The sequence below is a fragment of the Argiope bruennichi genome, chromosome 6 (assembly GCF_947563725.1).
Source record: "Argiope bruennichi chromosome 6, qqArgBrue1.1, whole genome shotgun sequence".
NCBI classification, from domain to species: domain Eukaryota; kingdom Metazoa; phylum Arthropoda; class Arachnida; order Araneae; family Araneidae; genus Argiope; species Argiope bruennichi.
The window spans coordinates 11,503,451-11,518,133 of NC_079156.1; the positions used below are offsets into that span (position 1 = coordinate 11,503,451).

Below are 14,683 nucleotides of genomic sequence, written 5' to 3' on the forward strand. Positions count from 1 at the left end.
TGAAAACCCATCTTCGATTAAGAGTCGCAGTTTCCTTAAAAGGCTATCACTGAGAATCTTCATTGTCGCCGTGATCGTATAGTGGTTAGTACATTGCGTTGTGGCCGCAATAACCCAGGTTCGAATCCTAGTCACGGCAGAGGCTCAAATGCCTTTTCTTTTAAATAAAAAAAAAATTCTGAAACATGCTCGTCTACTCCGAAATATGATCATGAATTCCACAAATACAATGGACGCATATCAAAATATTTTCTTCTCAGCTAATGACTGATATATCACTGCATTTTTGACATTAGTTTTGCATGACAAGGAAATTTTCATATCTAATCTCTTTATCCATCTGAAGAGATGACCGAAACTAAAAGGTCCGCATAATAATGCGCTTATTAGCATAATAAGAAGAGGAAATTGTGTAAAACAGTATGATATCGCAACAAAGATTTCTAGAGATAACTTTCAGCTACCTTGTAAAGTGCCATAAGTCACAACAATAACACAACACAAGAATTCTGAATAATTTATATTTGGTCTGGTCATAATCTCTCTCCTTCCCGTACAGTCTTCTCCGAAAGAGGTCAATATTCCAGTCCGGAATCGATTAAAATAATAATAGGAAAAAAATTGTCAAATATTTTTTTTATTCTGCCAATGAGTAATAACATTAGAGATTTCGGACGAGGTGGCCGAGTGGTTAAGGCGATGGACTGCTAATCCATTGGGCACTGCCCGCGTGGGTTCGAATCCCATCCTCGTCGTTTCCCGATCTTCAGTTTGAGTGTTTTCGCGAATTGAATGATGCGTCGGTACGGACTACATGTTTTAAATTACACTTGCATCGAATTGACAGGGTTTTACCCTTCGATATATGTAGTCCCAACTTGTCACAAGAATGATCCTGCTTTTTCTTTTCCTCTCTGATGGACATTTTTTAAATTGTCAGAGAATTTTTTTGTCACATTTTTATTTCGCGGATTTTATTACCAATTTCTTCTAAAGCCCTGCAATGCTTTATCAAACTGGTGATATATTTTCTTACCTGCCCACATTTTATTCATGGTTCCGTTCGTATTCCGCCTGGTAAAGATACCAGATGCGAGCGTTGTGGAGGCAAGCCTCTGTATCCTGGCATGAAGCTCCATATTTGTAGAGTTGTGGGCAATCATTTAAAAAATTCATATCCAAGCCAGTCTTTTAACCTATGCATTATAAATTTCTAAAAAGATTTTTTAAAGGGGGAAAAAAAGACATTTATGAAAATCTTTCAAACTGTTTAACGCATTTATTAATTTTGTATAGATTTGAAAAATTGATTAGGTGCTTTCGTTTTCGTGGTGCCCTCTGTTGACAATTATTCGGGATTTTCAATTATTTCACGGTCTATTTCAAGTTTTGAAAACCCATCTTCGATTAAGAGTCGCAGTTTCCTTAAAAGGCTATCACTGAGAATCTTCCTTGTCGCCGTGATCGTATAGTGGTTAGTACATTGCGTTGTGGCCTCAATAACCCAGGTTCGAATCCTGGTCACGGCAGAGGCTCAAATGATTTTTTTTTTAAATAAAAAAAGAATTCTGAAACATGCTCGTCTACTCCGAAATATGATCATGAATTCCACAAATACAATGGACGCATATCAAAATATTTTCTTCTCAGCTAATGACTGATATATCACTGCATTTTTGATATTAGTTTTGCATGACAAGGAAATTTTCATATCTAATCTCTTTATCCATCTGAAGAGATGACGGAAACTAAAAGGTCCGCATAAGAATGCGCTTATTAGCATAATAAGAAGAGGAAATTGTGTTAAACAGTATGATATCGCAACAAAGATTTCTAGAGATAACTTTCAGCTACCTTGTAAAGTGCCATAAGTCACAACAATAACACAACACAAGAATTCTGAATAATTTATATTTGGTCTGGTCATAATCTCTCTCCTTCCCGTACAGTCTTCTCCGAAAGAGGTCAATATTCCAGTCCGGAATCGATTAAAATAATAATAGGAAAAAAATTGTCAAATATTTTTTTTATTCTGCCAATGAGTAATAATAACATTAGAGATTTCGGACGAGGTGGCCGAGTGGTTAAGGCGATGGACTGCTAATCCATTGGGCACTGCCCGCGTGGGTTCGAATCCCATCCTCGTCGTTTCCCGATCTTCAGTTTGAGTCCTTTCGCGAATTGAATGATGCGTCGGTACGGACTACATGTTTTAAATTACACTTGCATCGAATTGACAGGGTTTTACCCTTCGATATATGTAGTCCCAACTTGTCACAAGAATGATCCTGCTTTTTCTTTTCCTCTCTGATGGGCATTTTTTAAATTGTCAGAGAATTTTTTTGTCACGTTTTTATTTCGCGGATTTTATTACCAATTTTTTCTAAAGCCCTGCAATGCTTTATCAAACTGGTGATATATTTTCTTACCTGCCCACATTTTATTCAAGGTTCCGTTCGTATTCCGCCTGGTAAAGATACCAGATGCGAGCGTTGTGGAGGCAAGCATCTGTATCCTGGCATGAAGCTCCATATTTGTAGAGTTGTGGGCAATCATTTAAAAAATTCATATCCAAGCCAGTCTTTTAACCTATGCATTATAAATTTCTGAAAAGATTTTTTAAAGGGGAAAAAAAAAAGACATTTATGAAAATCTTTCAAACTGTTTAACGCATTTATTAATTTTGTATAGATTTGAAAAATTGATTTGGTGCTTTCATTTTCGTGGTGCCCTCTGTTGACAATTGTTCGGGATTTTCAATTATTTCACGGTCTATTTCAAGTTTTGAAAACCCATCTTCGATTAAGAGTCGCAGTTTCCTTAAAAGGCTATCACTGAGAATCTTCCTTGTCGCCGTGATCGTATAGTGGTTAGTACATTGCGTTGTGGCCTCAATAACCCAGGTTCGAATCCTGGTCACGGCAGAGGCTCAAACGATTTTTTTTTTAAATAAAAAAAGAATTCTGAAACATGCTCGTCTACTCCGAAATATGATCATGAATTCCACAAATACAATGGACGCATATCAAAATATTTTCTTCTCAGCTAATGACTGATATATCACTGCATTTTTGATATTAGTTTTGCATGACAAGGAAATTTTCATATCTAATCTCTTTATCCATCTGAAGAGATGACGGAAACTAAAAGGTCCGCATAAGAATGCGCTTATTAGCATAATAAGAAGAGGAAATTGTGTTAAACAGTATGATATCGCAACAAAGATTTCTAGAGATAACTTTCAGCTACCTTGTAAAGTGCCATAAGTCACAACAATAACACAACACAAGAATTCTGAATAATTTATATTTGGTCTGGTCATAATCTCTCTCCTTCCCGTACAGTCTTCTCCGAAAGAGGTCAATATTCCAGTCCGGAATCGATTAAAATAATAATAGGAAAAAAATTGTCACATATTTTTTTTATTCTGCCAATGAGTAATAATAACATTAGAGATTTCGGACGAGGTGGCCGAGTGGTTAAGGCGATGGACTGCTAATCCATTGGGCACTGCCCGCGTGGGTTCGAATCCCATCCTCGTCGTTTCCCGATCTTCAGTTTGAGTCCTTTCGCGAATTGAATGATGCGTCGGTACGGACTACATGTTTTAAATTACACTTGCATCGAATTGACAGGGTTTTACCCTTCGATATATGTAGTCCCAACTTGTCACAAGAATGATCCTGCTTTTTCTTTTCCTCTCTGATGGGCATTTTTTAAATTGTCAGAGAATTTTTTTGTCACGTTTTTATTTCGCGGATTTTATTACCAATTTTTTCTAAAGCCCTGCAATGCTTTATCAAACTGGTGATATATTTTCTTACCTGCCCACATTTTATTCAAGGTTCCGTTCGTATTCCGCCTGGTAAAGATACCAGATGCGAGCGTTGTGGAGGCAAGCATCTGTATCCTGGCATGAAGCTCCATATTTGTAGAGTTGTGGGCAATCATTTAAAAAATTCATATCCAAGCCAGTCTTTTAACCTATGCATTATAAATTTCTGAAAAGATTTTTTAAAGGGGAAAAAAAAAGACATTTATGAAAATCTTTCAAACTGTTTAACGCATTTATTAATTTTGTATAGATTTGAAAAATTGATTTGGTGCTTTCATTTTCGTGGTGCCCTCTGTTGACAATTGTTCGGGATTTTCAATTATTTCACGGTCTATTTCAAGTTTTGAAAACCCATCTTCGATTAAGAGTCGCAGTTTCCTTAAAAGGCTATCACTGAGAATCTTCCTTGTCGCCGTGATCGTATAGTGGTTAGTACATTGCGTTGTGGCCTCAATAACCCAGGTTCGAATCCTGGTCACGGCAGAGGCTCAAATGATTTTTTTTTTAAATAAAAAAAGAATTCTGAAACATGCTCGTCTACTCCGAAATATGATCATGAATTCCACAAATACAATGGACGCATATCAAAATATTTTCTTCTCAGCTAATGACTGATATATCACTGCATTTTTGATATTAGTTTTGCATGACAAGGAAATTTTCATATCTAATCTCTTTATCCATCTGAAGAGATGACGGAAACTAAAAGGTCCGCATAAGAATGCGCTTATTAGCATAATAAGAAGAGGAAATTGTGTTAAACAGTATGATATCGCAACAAAGATTTCTAGAGATAACTTTCAGCTACCTTGTAAAGTGCCATAAGTCACAACAATAACACAACACAAGAATTCTGAATAATTTATATTTGGTCTGGTCATAATCTCTCTCCTTCCCGTACAGTCTTCTCCGAAAGAGGTCAATATTCCAGTCCGGAATCGATTAAAATAATAATAGGAAAAAAATTGTCAAATATTTTTTTTATTCTGCCAATGAGTAATAATAACATTAGAGATTTCGGACGAGGTGGCCGAGTGGTTAAGGCGATGGACTGCTAATCCATTGGGCACTGCCCGCGTGGGTTCGAATCCCATCCTCGTCGTTTCCCGATCTTCAGTTTGAGTCCTTTCGCGAATTGAATGATGCGTCGGTACGGACTACATGTTTTAAATTACACTTGCATCGAATTGACAGGGTTTTACCCTTCGATATATGTAGTCCCAACTTGTCACAAGAATGATCCTGCTTTTTCTTTTCCTCTCTGATGGGCATTTTTTAAATTGTCAGAGAATTTTTTTGTCACGTTTTTATTTCGCGGATTTTATTACCAATTTTTTCTAAAGCCCTGCAATGCTTTATCAAACTGGTGATATATTTTCTTACCTGCCCACATTTTATTCAAGGTTCCGTTCGTATTCCGCCTGGTAAAGATACCAGATGCGAGCGTTGTGGAGGCAAGCATCTGTATCCTGGCATGAAGCTCCATATTTGTAGAGTTGTGGGCAATCATTTAAAAAATTCATATCCAAGCCAGTCTTTTAACCTATGCATTATAAATTTCTGAAAAGATTTTTTAAAGGGGAAAAAAAAGACATTTATGAAAATCTTTCAAACTGTTTAACGCATTTATTAATTTTGTATAGATTTGAAAAATTGATTTGGTGCTTTCATTTTCGTGGTGCCCTCTGTTGACAATTGTTCGGGATTTTCAATTATTTCACGGTCTATTTCAAGTTTTGAAAACCCATCTTCGATTAAGAGTCGCAGTTTCCTTAAAAGGCTATCACTGAGAATCTTCCTTGTCGCCGTGATCGTATAGTGGTTAGTACATTGCGTTGTGGCCTCAATAACCCAGGTTCGAATCCTGGTCACGGCAGAGGCTCAAATGATTTTTTTTTTAAATAAAAAAAGAATTCTGAAACATGCTCGTCTACTCCGAAATATGATCATGAATTCCACAAATACAATGGACGCATATCAAAATATTTTCTTCTCAGCTAATGACTGATATATCACTGCATTTTTGATATTAGTTTTGCATGACAAGGAAATTTTCATATCTAATCTCTTTATCCATCTGAAGAGATGACGGAAACTAAAAGGTCCGCATAAGAATGCGCTTATTAGCATAATAAGAAGAGGAAATTGTGTTAAACAGTATGATATCGCAACAAAGATTTCTAGAGATAACTTTCAGCTACCTTGTAAAGTGCCATAAGTCACAACAATAACACAACACAAGAATTCTGAATAATTTATATTTGGTCTGGTCATAATCTCTCTCCTTCCCGTACAGTCTTCTCCGAAAGAGGTCAATATTCCAGTCCGGAATCGATTAAAATAATAATAGGAAAAAAATTGTCAAATATTTTTTTTATTCTGCCAATGAGTAATAATAACATTAGAGAGTTCGGACGAGGTGGCCGAGTGGTTAAGGCGATGGACTGCTAATCCATTGGGCACTGCCCGCGTGGGTTCGAATCCCATCCTCGTCGTTTCCCGATCTTCAGTTTGAGTCCTTTCGCGAATTGAATGATGCGTCGGTACGGACTACATGTTTTAAATTACACTTGCATCGAATTGACAGGGTTTTACCCTTCGATATATGTAGTCCCAACTTGTCACAAGAATGATCCTGCTTTTTCTTTTCCTCTCTGATGGGCATTTTTTAAATTGTCAGAGAATTTTTTTGTCACGTTTTTATTTCGCGGATTTTATTACCAATTTTTTCTAAAGCCCTGCAATGCTTTATCAAACTGGTGATATATTTTCTTACCTGCCCACATTTTATTCAAGGTTCCGTTCGTATTCCGCCTGGTAAAGATACCAGATGCGAGCGTTGTGGAGGCAAGCATCTGTATCCTGGCATGAAGCTCCATATTTGTAGAGTTGTGGGCAATCATTTAAAAAATTCATATCCAAGCCAGTCTTTTAACCTATGCATTATAAATTTCTGAAAAGATTTTTTAAAGGGAAAAAAAAAAAAAAGACATTTATGAAAATCTTTCAAACTGTTTAACGCATTTATTAATTTTGTATAGATTTGAAAAATTGATTTGGTGCTTTCATTTTCGTGGTGCCCTTTGTTGACAATTGTTCGGGATTTTCAATTATTTCACGGTCTATTTCAAGTTTAGAAAACCCATCTTCGATTAAGAGTCGCAGTTTCCTTAAAAGGCTATCACTGAGAATCTTCCTTGTCGCCGTGATCGTATAGTGGTTAGTACATTGCGTTGTGGCCGCAATATCCCAGGTTCGAATCCTGGTCACGGCAGAGGCTCAAATGCCTTTTTTTTTAATAAAAAAAAATTCTGAAACATGCTCGTCTACTCCGAAATATGATCATGAATTCCACAAATACAATGGACGCATATCAAAATATTTTCTTCTCAGCTAATGACTGATATATCACTGCATTTTTGACATTAGTTTTGCATGACAAGGAAATTTTCATATCTAATCTCTTTATCCATCTGAAGAGATGACGGAAACTAAAAGGTCCGCATAAGAATGCGCTTATTAGCATAATAAGAAGAGGAAATTGTGTTAAACAGTATGATATCGCAACAAAGATTTCTAGAGATAACTTTCAGCTACCTTGTAAAGTGCCATAAGTCACAACAATAACACAACACAAGAATTCTGAATAATTTATATTTGGTCTGGTCATAATCTCTCTCCTTCCCGTACAGTCTTCTCCGAAAGAGGTCAATATTCCAGTCCGGAATCGATTAAAATAATAATAGGAAAAAAATTGTCAAATATTTTTTTTATTCTGCCAATGAGTAATAACATTAGAGATTTCGGACGAGGTGGCCGAGTGGTTAAATCGATGGGCTGCTAATCCATTGGGCACTGCCCGCGTGGGTTCGAATCCCATCCTCGTCGTTTCCCGATCTTCAGTTTGAGTCCTTTCGCGAATTGAATGATGCGTCGGTACGGACTACATGTTTTAAATTACACTTGCATCGAATTGACAGGGTTTTACCCTTCGATATATGTAGTCCCAACTTGTCACAAGAATGATCCTGCTTTTTCTTTTCCTCTCTGATGGGCATTTTTTAAATTGTCAGAGAATTTTTTTGTCACGTTTTTATTTCGCGGATTTTATTACCAATTTTTTCTAAAGCCCTGCAATGCTTTATCAAACTGGTGATATATTTTCTTACCTGCCCACAATTTATTCAAGGTTCCGTTCGTATTCCGCCTGGTAAAGATACCAGATGCGAGCGTTGTGGAGGCAAGCATCTGTATCCTGGCATGAAGCTCCATATTTGTAGAGTTGTGGGCAATCATTTAAAAAATTCATATCCAAGCCAGTCTTTTAACCTATGCATTATAAATTTCTGAAAAGATTTTTTAAAGGGGAAAAAAAAAGACATTTATGAAAATCTTTCAAACTGTTTAACGCATTTATTAATTTTGTATAGATTTGAAAAATTGATTTGGTGCTTTCATTTTCGTGGTGCCCTCTGTTGACAATTGTTCGGGATTTTCAATTATTTCACGGTCTATTTCAAGTTTTGAAAACCCATCTTCGATTAAGAGTCGCAGTTTCCTTAAAAGGCTATCACTGAGAATCTTCCTTGTCGCCGTGATCGTATAGTGGTTAGTACATTGCGTTGTGGCCGCAATAACGCAGGTTCGAATCCTGGTCACGGCAGAGGCTCAAATGCCTTTTTTTTAAATAAAAAAAAATTCTGAAACATGCTTGTCTACTCCGAAATATGATCATGAATTCCACAAATACAATGGACGCATATCAAAATATTTTCTTCTCAGCTAATGACTGATATATCACTGCATTTTTGACATTAGTTTTGCATGACAAGGAAATTTTCATATCTAATCTCTTTATCCATCTGAAGAGATGACGGAAACTAAAAGGTCCGCATAAGAATGCGCTTATTAGCATAATAAGAAGAGGAAATTGTGTTAAACAGTATGATATCGCAACAAAGATTTCTAGAGATAACTTTCAGCTACCTTGTAAAGTGCCATAAGTCACAACAATAACACAACACAAGAATTCTGAATAATTTATATTTGGTCTGGTCATAATCTCTCTCCTTCCCGTACAGTCTTCTCCGAAAGAGGTCAATATTCCAGTCCGGAATCGATTAAAATAATAATAGGAAAAAAATTGTCAAATATTTTTTTTATTCTGCCAATGAGTAATAATAACTTTAGAGATTTCGGACGAGGTGGCCGAGTGGTTAAGGCGATGGACTGCTAATCCATTGGGCACTGCCCGCGTGGGTTCGAATCCCATCCTCGTCGTTTCCCGATCTTCAGTTTGAGTCCTTTCGCGAATTGAATGATGCGTCGGTACGGACTACATGTTTTAAATTACACTTGCATCGAATTGACAGGGTTTTACCCTTCGATATATGTAGTCCCAACTTGTCACAAGAATGATCCTGCTTTTTCTTTTCCTCTCTGATGGGCATTTTTTAAATTGTCAGAGAATTTTTTTGCCACGTTTTTATTTCGCGGATTTTATTACCAATTTTTTCTAAAGCCCTGCAATGCTTTATCAAACTGGTGATATATTTTCTTACCTGCCCACATTTTATTCAAGGTTCCGTTCGTATTCCGCCTGGTAAAGATACCAGATGCGAGCGTTGTGGAGGCAAGCATCTGTATCCTGGCATGAAGCTCCATATTTGTAGAGTTGTGGGCAATCATTTAAAAAATTCATATCCAAGCCAGTCTTTTAACCTATGCATTATAAATTTCTGAAAAGATTTTTTAAAGGGAAAAAAAAAAAAAGACATTTATGAAAATCTTTCAAACTGTTTAACGCATTTATTAATTTTGTATAGATTTGAAAAATTGATTTGGTGCTTTCATTTTCGTGGTGCCCTCTGTTGACAATTGTTCGGGATTTTCAATTATTTCACGGTCTATTTCAAGTTTAGAAATGCCATCTTCGATTAAGAGTCGCAGTTTCCTTAAAATGCTATCACTGAGAATCTTCCTTGTCGCCGTGATCGTATAGTGGTTAGTACATTGCGTTGTGGCCGCAATAACCCAGGTTCGAATCCTGGTCACGGCAGAGGCTCAAATGCCTTTTTTTTTAAATAAAAAAAAATTCTGAAACATGCTCGTCTACTCCGAAATATGATCATGAATTCCACAAATACAATGGACGCATATCAAAATATTTTCTTCTCAGCTAATGACTGATATATCACTGCATTTTTGACATTAGTTTTGCATGACAAGGAAATTTTCATATCTAATCTCTTTATCCATCTGAAGAGATGACGGAAACTAAAAGGTCCGCATAAGAATGCGCTTATTAGCATAATAAGAAGAGGAAATTGTGTTAAACAGTATGATATCGCAACAAAGATTTCTAGAGATAACTTTCAGCTACCTTGTAAAGTGCCATAAGTCACAACAATAACACAACACAAGAATTCTGAATAATTTATATTTGGTCTGATCATAATCTCTCTCCTTCCCGTACAGTCTTCTCCGAAAGAGGTCAATATTCCAGTCCGGAATCGATTAAAATAATAATAGGAAAAAAATTGTCAAATATTTTTTTTATTCTGCCAATGAGTAATAACATTAGAGATTTCGGACGAGATGGCCGAGTGGTTAAATCGATGGACTGCTAATCCATTGGGCACTGCCCGCGTGGGTTCGAATCCCATCCTCGTCGTTTCCCGATCTTCAGTTTGAGTCCTTTCGCGAATTGAATGATGCGTCGGTACGGACTACATGTTTTAAATTACACTTGCATCGAATTGACAGGGTTTTACCCTTCGATATATGTAGTCCCAACTTGTCACAAGAATGATCCTGCTTTTTCTTTTCCTCTCTGATGGGCATTTTTTAAATTGTCAGAGAATTTTTTTATCGCGTTTTTATTTCGCGGATTTTATTACCAATTTTTTCTAAAGCCCTGCAATGCTTTATCAAACTGGTGATATATTTTCTTACCTGCCCACAATTTATTCAAGGTTCCGTTCGTATTCCGCCTGGTAAAGATACCAGATGCGAGCGTTGTGGAGGCAAGCATCTGTATCCTGGCATGAAGCTCCATATTTGTAGAGTTGTGGGCAATCATTTAAAAAATTCATATAAAAGCCAGTCTTTTAACCTATGCATTATAAATTTCTGAAAAGATTTTTTAAAGGGAAAAAAAAAAAGACATTTATGAAAATCTTTCAAACTGTTTAACGCATTTATTAATTTTGTATAGATTTGAAAAATTGATTTGGTGCTTTCATTTTCGTGGTGCCCTCTATTGACAATTGTTCGGGATTTTCAATTATTTCACGGTCTATTTCAAGTTTAGAAATGCCATCTTCGATTAAGAGTCGCAGTTTCCTTAAAAGGCTATCACTGAGAATCTTCCTTGTCGCCGTGATCGTATAGTGGTTAGTACATTGCGTTGTGGCCGCAATAACCCAGGTTCGAATCCTGGTCACGGCAGAGGCTCAAATGCCTTTTTTTTTAAATAAAAAAAAATTCTGAAACATGCTCGTCTACTCCGAAATATGATCATGAATTCCACAAATACAATGGACGCATATCAAAATATTTTCTTCTCAGCTAATGACTGATATATCACTGCATTTTTGACATTAGTTTTGCATGACAAGGAAATTTTCATATCTAATCTCTTTATCCATCTGAAGAGATGACGGAAACTAAAAGGTCCGCATAAGAATGCGCTTATTAGCATAATAAGAAGAGGAAATTGTGTTAAACAGTATGATATCGCAACAAAGATTTCTAGAGATAACTTTCAGCTACCTTGTAAAGTGCCATAAGTCACAACAATAACACAACACAAGAATTCTGAATAATTTATATTTGGTCTGATCATAATCTCTCTCCTTCCCGTACAGTCTTCTCCGAAAGAGGTCAATATTCCAGTCCGGAATCGATTAAAATAATAATAGGAAAAAAATTGTCAAATATTTTTTTTATTCTGCCAATGAGTAATAACATTAGAGATTTCGGACGAGATGGCCGAGTGGTTAAATCGATGGACTGCTAATCCATTGGGCACTGCCCGCGTGGGTTCGAATCCCATCCTCGTCGTTTCCCGATCTTCAGTTTGAGTCCTTTCGCGAATTGAATGATGCGTCGGTACGGACTACATGTTTTAAATTACACTTGCATCGAATTGACAGGGTTTTACCCTTCGATATATGTAGTCCCAACTTGTCACAAGAATGATCCTGCTTTTTCTTTTCCTCTCTGATGGGCATTTTTTAAATTGTCAGAGAATTTTTTTATCACGTTTTTATTTCGCGGATTTTATTACCAATTTTTTCTAAAGCCCTGCAATGCTTTATCAAACTGGTGATATATTTTCTTACCTGCCCACAATTTATTCAAGGTTCCGTTCGTATTCCGCCTGGTAAAGATACCAGATGCGAGCGTTGTGGAGGCAAGCATCTGTATCCTGGCATGAAGCTCCATATTTGTAGAGTTGTGGGCAATCATTTAAAAAATTCATATAAAAGCCAGTCTTTTAACCTATGCATTATAAATTTCTGAAAAGATTTTTTAAAGGGAAAAAAAAAAAGACATTTATGAAAATCTTTCAAACTGTTTAACGCATTTATTAATTTTGTATAGATTTGAAAAATTGATTTGGTGCTTTCATTTTCGTGGTGCCCTCTATTGACAATTGTTCGGGATTTTCAATTATTTCACGGTCTATTTCAAGTTTTGAAAACCCATCTTCGATTAAGAGTCGCAGTTTCCTTAAAAGGCTATCACTGAGAATCTTCCTTGTCGCCGTGATCGTATAGTGGTTAGTACATTGCGTTGTGGCCGCAATAACCCAGGTTCGAATCCTGGTCACGGCAGAGGCTCAAATGCCTTTTTTTTTAAATAAAAAAAAATTCTGAAACATGCTCGTCTACTCCGAAATATGATCATGAATTCCACAAATACAATGGACGCATATCAAAATATTTTCTTCTCAGCTAATGACTGATATATCACTGCATTTTTGACATTAGTTTTGCATGACAAGGAAATTTTCATATCTAATCTCTTTATCCATCTGAAGAGATGACGGAAACTAAAAGGTCCGCATAAGAATGCGCTTATTAGCATAATAAAAAGAGGAAATTTTGTTAAACAGTATGATATCGCAACAAAGATTTCTAGAGATAACTTTCAGCTACCTTGTAAAGTGCCATAAGTCACAACAATAACACAACACAAGAATTCTGAATAATTTATATTTGGTCTGGTCATAATCTCTCTCCTTCCCGTACAGTCTTCTCCGAAAGAGGTCAATATTCCAGTCCGGAATCGATTAAAATAATAATAGGAAAAAAATTGTCAAATATTTTTTTTATTCTGCCAATGAGTAATAACATTAGAGATTTCGGACGAGGTGGCCGAGTGGTTAAGGCGATGGACTGCTAATCCATTGGGCACTGCCCGCGTGGGTTCGAATCCCATCCTCGTCGTTTCCCGATCTTCAGTTTGAGTCCTTTCGCGAATTGAATGATGCGTCGGTACGGACTACATGTTTTAAATTACACTTGCATCGAATTGACAGGGTTTTACCCTTCGATATATGTAGTCCCAACTTGTCACAAGAATGATCCTGCTTTTTCTTTTCCTCTCTGATGGGCATTTTTTAAATTGTCAGAGAATTTTTTTGCCACGTTTTTATTTCGCGGATTTTATTACCAATTTTTTCTAAAGCCCTGCAATGCTTTATCAAACTGGTGATATATTTTCTTACCTGCCCACAATTTATTCAAGGTTCCGTTCGTATTCCGCCTGGTAAAGATACCAGATGCGAGCGTTGTGGAGGCAAGCATCTGTATCCTGGCATGAAGCTCCATATTTGTAGAGTTGTGGGCAATCATTTAAAAAATTCATATAAAAGCCAGTCTTTTAACCTATGCATTATAAATTTCTGAAAAGATTTTTTAAAGGGAAAAAAAAAAGACATTTATGAAAATCTTTCAAACTGTTTAACGCATTTATTAATTTTGTATAGATTTGAAAAATTGATTTGGTGCTTTCATTTTCGTGGTGCCCTCTATTGACAATTGTTCGGGATTTTCAATTATTTCACGGTCTATTTCAAGTTTTGAAAACCCATCTTCGATTAAGAGTCGCAGTTTCCTTAAAAGGCTATCACTGAGAATCTTCCTTGTCGCCGTGATCGTATAGTGGTTAGTACATTGCGTTGTGGCCGCAATAACCCAGGTTCGAATCCTGGTCACGGCAGAGGCTCAAATGCCTTTTTTTTTAAATAAAAAAAAATTCTGAAACATGCTCGTCTACTCCGAAATATGATCATGAATTCCAGAAATACAATGGACGCATATCAAAATATTTTCTTCTCAGCTAATGACTGATATATCACTGCATTTTTGACATTAGTTTTGCATGACAAGGAAATTTTCATATCTAATCTCTTTATCCATCTGAAGAGATGACGGAAACTAAAAGGTCCGCATAAGAATGCGCTTATTAGCATAATAAAAAGAGGAAATTTTGTTAAACAGTATGATATCGCAACAAAGATTTCTAGAGATAACTTTCAGCTACCTTGTAAAGTGCCATAAGTCACAACAATAACACAACACAAGAATTCTGAATAATTTATATTTGGTCTGGTCATAATCTCTCTCCTTCCCGTACAGTCTTCTCCGAAAGAGGTCAATATTCCAGTCCGGAATCGATTAAAATAATAATAGGAAAAAAATTGTCAAATATTTTTTTTATTCTGCCAATGAGTAATAACATTAGAGATTTCGGACGAGGTGGCCGAGTGGTTAAGGCGATGGACTGCTAATCCATTGGGCACTGCCCGCGTGGGTTCGAATCCCATCCTCGTCGTTT

At 36.4% G+C, this 14,683-nt stretch overlaps 22 non-coding genes across 22 annotated transcripts; all 22 read left to right on the forward strand.

Annotated features, from left to right (window-relative positions):
• Nucleotides 1-67: 67 nt before the first annotated feature.
• Trnah-gug (transfer RNA histidin (anticodon GUG)) lies at nucleotides 68-139 on the forward strand. Its single transcript has one exon. It is a non-coding gene; the product is annotated as a tRNA-His (tRNA).
• A 534-nt stretch (nucleotides 140-673) lies between these two features.
• Trnas-gcu (transfer RNA serine (anticodon GCU)) lies at nucleotides 674-755 on the forward strand. The gene has a single exon. It is a non-coding gene; the product is annotated as a tRNA-Ser (tRNA).
• Nucleotides 756-1,457: 702 nt separating this feature from the next.
• On the forward strand, nucleotides 1,458-1,529 carry Trnah-gug (transfer RNA histidin (anticodon GUG)). Its single transcript has one exon. It is a non-coding gene; the product is annotated as a tRNA-His (tRNA).
• Nucleotides 1,530-2,066: 537 nt separating this feature from the next.
• Nucleotides 2,067-2,148, forward strand: Trnas-gcu (transfer RNA serine (anticodon GCU)). The gene has a single exon. It is a non-coding gene; the product is annotated as a tRNA-Ser (tRNA).
• Nucleotides 2,149-2,852: 704 nt separating this feature from the next.
• On the forward strand, nucleotides 2,853-2,924 carry Trnah-gug (transfer RNA histidin (anticodon GUG)). The gene has a single exon. It is a non-coding gene; the product is annotated as a tRNA-His (tRNA).
• A 537-nt stretch (nucleotides 2,925-3,461) lies between these two features.
• On the forward strand, nucleotides 3,462-3,543 carry Trnas-gcu (transfer RNA serine (anticodon GCU)). The gene has a single exon. It is a non-coding gene; the product is annotated as a tRNA-Ser (tRNA).
• A 703-nt stretch (nucleotides 3,544-4,246) lies between these two features.
• On the forward strand, nucleotides 4,247-4,318 carry Trnah-gug (transfer RNA histidin (anticodon GUG)). The gene has a single exon. It is a non-coding gene; the product is annotated as a tRNA-His (tRNA).
• Nucleotides 4,319-4,855: 537 nt separating this feature from the next.
• Nucleotides 4,856-4,937, forward strand: Trnas-gcu (transfer RNA serine (anticodon GCU)). The gene has a single exon. It is a non-coding gene; the product is annotated as a tRNA-Ser (tRNA).
• Nucleotides 4,938-5,639: 702 nt separating this feature from the next.
• On the forward strand, nucleotides 5,640-5,711 carry Trnah-gug (transfer RNA histidin (anticodon GUG)). Its single transcript has one exon. It is a non-coding gene; the product is annotated as a tRNA-His (tRNA).
• A 537-nt stretch (nucleotides 5,712-6,248) lies between these two features.
• Nucleotides 6,249-6,330, forward strand: Trnas-gcu (transfer RNA serine (anticodon GCU)). The gene has a single exon. It is a non-coding gene; the product is annotated as a tRNA-Ser (tRNA).
• A 707-nt stretch (nucleotides 6,331-7,037) lies between these two features.
• Trnah-gug (transfer RNA histidin (anticodon GUG)) lies at nucleotides 7,038-7,109 on the forward strand. The gene has a single exon. It is a non-coding gene; the product is annotated as a tRNA-His (tRNA).
• Nucleotides 7,110-7,641: 532 nt separating this feature from the next.
• Trnas-gcu (transfer RNA serine (anticodon GCU)) lies at nucleotides 7,642-7,723 on the forward strand. The gene has a single exon. It is a non-coding gene; the product is annotated as a tRNA-Ser (tRNA).
• A 703-nt stretch (nucleotides 7,724-8,426) lies between these two features.
• On the forward strand, nucleotides 8,427-8,498 carry Trnah-gug (transfer RNA histidin (anticodon GUG)). Its single transcript has one exon. It is a non-coding gene; the product is annotated as a tRNA-His (tRNA).
• Nucleotides 8,499-9,033: 535 nt separating this feature from the next.
• On the forward strand, nucleotides 9,034-9,115 carry Trnas-gcu (transfer RNA serine (anticodon GCU)). The gene has a single exon. It is a non-coding gene; the product is annotated as a tRNA-Ser (tRNA).
• Nucleotides 9,116-9,821: 706 nt separating this feature from the next.
• On the forward strand, nucleotides 9,822-9,893 carry Trnah-gug (transfer RNA histidin (anticodon GUG)). Its single transcript has one exon. It is a non-coding gene; the product is annotated as a tRNA-His (tRNA).
• Nucleotides 9,894-10,426: 533 nt separating this feature from the next.
• Trnas-gcu (transfer RNA serine (anticodon GCU)) lies at nucleotides 10,427-10,508 on the forward strand. The gene has a single exon. It is a non-coding gene; the product is annotated as a tRNA-Ser (tRNA).
• A 704-nt stretch (nucleotides 10,509-11,212) lies between these two features.
• Trnah-gug (transfer RNA histidin (anticodon GUG)) lies at nucleotides 11,213-11,284 on the forward strand. Its single transcript has one exon. It is a non-coding gene; the product is annotated as a tRNA-His (tRNA).
• Nucleotides 11,285-11,817: 533 nt separating this feature from the next.
• Trnas-gcu (transfer RNA serine (anticodon GCU)) lies at nucleotides 11,818-11,899 on the forward strand. The gene has a single exon. It is a non-coding gene; the product is annotated as a tRNA-Ser (tRNA).
• Nucleotides 11,900-12,603: 704 nt separating this feature from the next.
• Trnah-gug (transfer RNA histidin (anticodon GUG)) lies at nucleotides 12,604-12,675 on the forward strand. Its single transcript has one exon. It is a non-coding gene; the product is annotated as a tRNA-His (tRNA).
• Nucleotides 12,676-13,208: 533 nt separating this feature from the next.
• Nucleotides 13,209-13,290, forward strand: Trnas-gcu (transfer RNA serine (anticodon GCU)). The gene has a single exon. It is a non-coding gene; the product is annotated as a tRNA-Ser (tRNA).
• A 703-nt stretch (nucleotides 13,291-13,993) lies between these two features.
• On the forward strand, nucleotides 13,994-14,065 carry Trnah-gug (transfer RNA histidin (anticodon GUG)). Its single transcript has one exon. It is a non-coding gene; the product is annotated as a tRNA-His (tRNA).
• A 533-nt stretch (nucleotides 14,066-14,598) lies between these two features.
• On the forward strand, nucleotides 14,599-14,680 carry Trnas-gcu (transfer RNA serine (anticodon GCU)). Its single transcript has one exon. It is a non-coding gene; the product is annotated as a tRNA-Ser (tRNA).
• The last annotated feature ends 3 nt before the right edge of the window (nucleotides 14,681-14,683 follow it).